Source organism: Olea europaea, unplaced genomic scaffold (assembly GCF_002742605.1).
Source record: "Olea europaea var. sylvestris unplaced genomic scaffold, O_europaea_v1 scaffold439, whole genome shotgun sequence".
NCBI lineage: Eukaryota > Viridiplantae > Streptophyta > Magnoliopsida > Lamiales > Oleaceae > Olea > Olea europaea.
Window position 1 is genome coordinate 324,974 of NW_019262696.1, and position 3,033 is coordinate 328,006.

Sequence of the window (3,033 nt, forward strand, 5' to 3'; positions counted from 1 at the left end):
TGTAATCAAACACACCCTTAGAGTTTTTAGCTATAAATTTTTCATGCATTTTCGGAAACGACGGATCAAATACGTTTTGGACATTTTCGTAAACTAAAAATAGAAAATGACTTGAAAATAGGAAGCCAAACGCACTCTATTCTTTTGCTTATTTTCAAATTATGCTATGAGATGATACTCCGTTTTATAAGTTCATTAAAAAAACACCTAATATAGCTCTATAAGCAATTCCATATAGCCCTAGAGATATTCCACAAATGTTTTTGCAGTTAAGATTAATAATTCCATGAATGAATGAAAATTGAAAAATGAAAAATGCAGATTAAAAATTAGATGTCGAAGCCAGATCATTAGGGATCCTCCGTGCGTAGCATTGCCCATGCCTTGTTACCTAAATGGTGGGAGGACTAAAACTAGGATGGGGAGTATCGATCATCCCCATGCGAATTCCCAAAATTTGTTTAGACTTTTTATTTTATATTTTGAAGTCATATTTTAAAAACTAAATAATAACATTAAAATATATATAATTAATTAAATGCCATCATAAATTGATGCATTTACTCACTGTTTTACTTCTTGAAAATTCCAAACCAAATGAAGATGGTATTTTAATTCCCGACCCCACTCCATCTTATTACCATCATTTAGGGTACGTTTGATTGCAAACATGAAATTTGCATTGAAAGAAAATAAATTTTAGTCAATTCAATTGCTTAGAATTTATAAATATGTTTGATCGATTTAGTTTTCAATTTATAAATATTATATTTGTCCACTTTTTATTGGTGGGTAAATGAGCAAGAAGTGATATATAAGAGAAAGAAAGAGAGTGGGTTTCCTGGAAAATAAAATCTCACTCCCCCTAAATAAAATATTTTCCCTGATTTTGATGAAAATATAAATCAAGGAAAATATAATTATATGACCAAAAGTAGAAAAATATTTTCCATGGAAAAAAGGTCAATTGTTCAAGAAATTATTCTTTCAATTTGTATTCGCAAGTATACATTTCGCAACAAGTAATAAAGTAGAAAATAGAGTCTAAATGTCATCCCACAGAGATTGAGTAGCTTAACTTTATCTATATCAGCCTTAACAAACCAAATTATCCAACAAGATAATTGTGACTTGATTGACCCTAATCTAGACTAAATATAAAATTTATGTGAATTTGATGAATGATAATGCAAAGTGACGTTTGGAATGCAATATTGATGTAATTAATGAATGTAAAGTACATTAAGATCACGAATCCCAAAGCAATGTTCACTCTTAAAACTAGTTCCAACCAACAATACGTTGAATTTTTGGAGAATCAGTGCTCCTCAATCTATTCAACCATTTCTCTCGAGTAATGTTGAACCTACCTTCATATACCACCAGCCTATATCTTTATGATGGGTGCAAATATACAAGAATGCATGTGATTTTATGAGCAACTAAAGATTCACGCAAGGCATGGAGATATATCTTTATCTCCTATCGGACCCTACGATAATTTATACCTTACCGAACTTATTTACCTTCTCTTGAATGCATGAAACAAGTTACCACACTCATACGATTAGGTGCACATAATCATGGAAAAAATTAATTGTATATAAATCATTCAAAGAATTCGATAACATGTTTTGATGTCAATATTGTAAAACAAGGGGTAAAAAATTCACGTTATGAGATTTATCGATCTTCTAGTAGATAAAAATCTAGCCTAGCATGATGGAAGTAAAAAAACAAAATGAATTTTGAAAAAGCGACATAACCCAATTAATTGTTGATTTGAATCTTCACGTCTTTGAATTGTTCTTTGTGCTTCTTGCTTTCTTCTATGCTCTCAAAATCTTTGGCAATAAGTTATAATGTGTGGTTCATGTTAGGGACAGGGGTTTTAAAATACCTTTCAATATTTATTTCCATAAGAATTTCAGTCTGAATAGGAAATCAGAATTTCCCCCCTGCAATGGCCTGGGCGAACGCCCAGGCTAACTTTCTCACCTCTTTAATTGTTCCTTGATGTTGGGTAGTCGTCCACTCTAAATAATTGGATTGTCGCCCAGTTATAAAAACTCCCGAATGTTGCATTTTAGTCCTCAATTCAATTCTTGATTCTTTTAGATCCTTTCTATTTTTTCTCCCAATACTTCAAGTCCTTACTAAATTTGTCATTAAGTTTTTCACATCGTCGTTTCTGCTTTCGGTTAATCTTTTGGCTATTTGCGCTTTGGTCTTTGAACTTTTGTTTTCTTCCGTTTGGGTCCTTTTTCATTTCTTTTCCCCTGAATTCCACCACATTCATCAATATAGTCCTACAAAACATAACTACACAGAATTATGCCTATTCAAACACTTTTATCAATAATTTGTCATGTGTTTGTGGGCAAAATAAGTATGTAAAAACGCACATATCATCAATCAAACAACACAAAAGTAAAAATTTGCTTACATTTTTCATGGAAAAATATTGACAATCAAACGCTTATAAATATGAATCTTTAAATGTGTGTAGATAATATGAAAAAGTTTACTATACACACTTTCCACAATTTTATGAGGGTTGGCAAACGAACCCTTTAATGTGCTACTTTTGTTTTTTGGATAAGTTTTGGTGTACATAAAATGTGCACATATGTACCCAAGTTATTTACACATTTATGTACATCAAGCACAACCATTGTCTTTCTTATATCATTGTCAAGTTGAATTTGATACTCCTCCTTCCATTTATATAGGCTGCCTTTCTTTATTTTCTCATCCCAACTATATAGTATTGTTTGTTTATTGAGAATATTTTATTTTGTTTGTTTGCTAACATATTTGCCTAATTATATTCAATATCTCTTACTTAATCTTGAAATTGTACAAATATAAGTAGGGGTAAACTAGGAAAATTCTTGACAAAAATTGCTTTTTCAATGACCTCAAATACGATTTCTTTATCTGTGTGAAAAATAAAACAAGCCTATATAAATGGAACGAAGGGAATATTATTGAAGTCAACTCGACAATAAATAAAAAGTTAAACTTTTTATT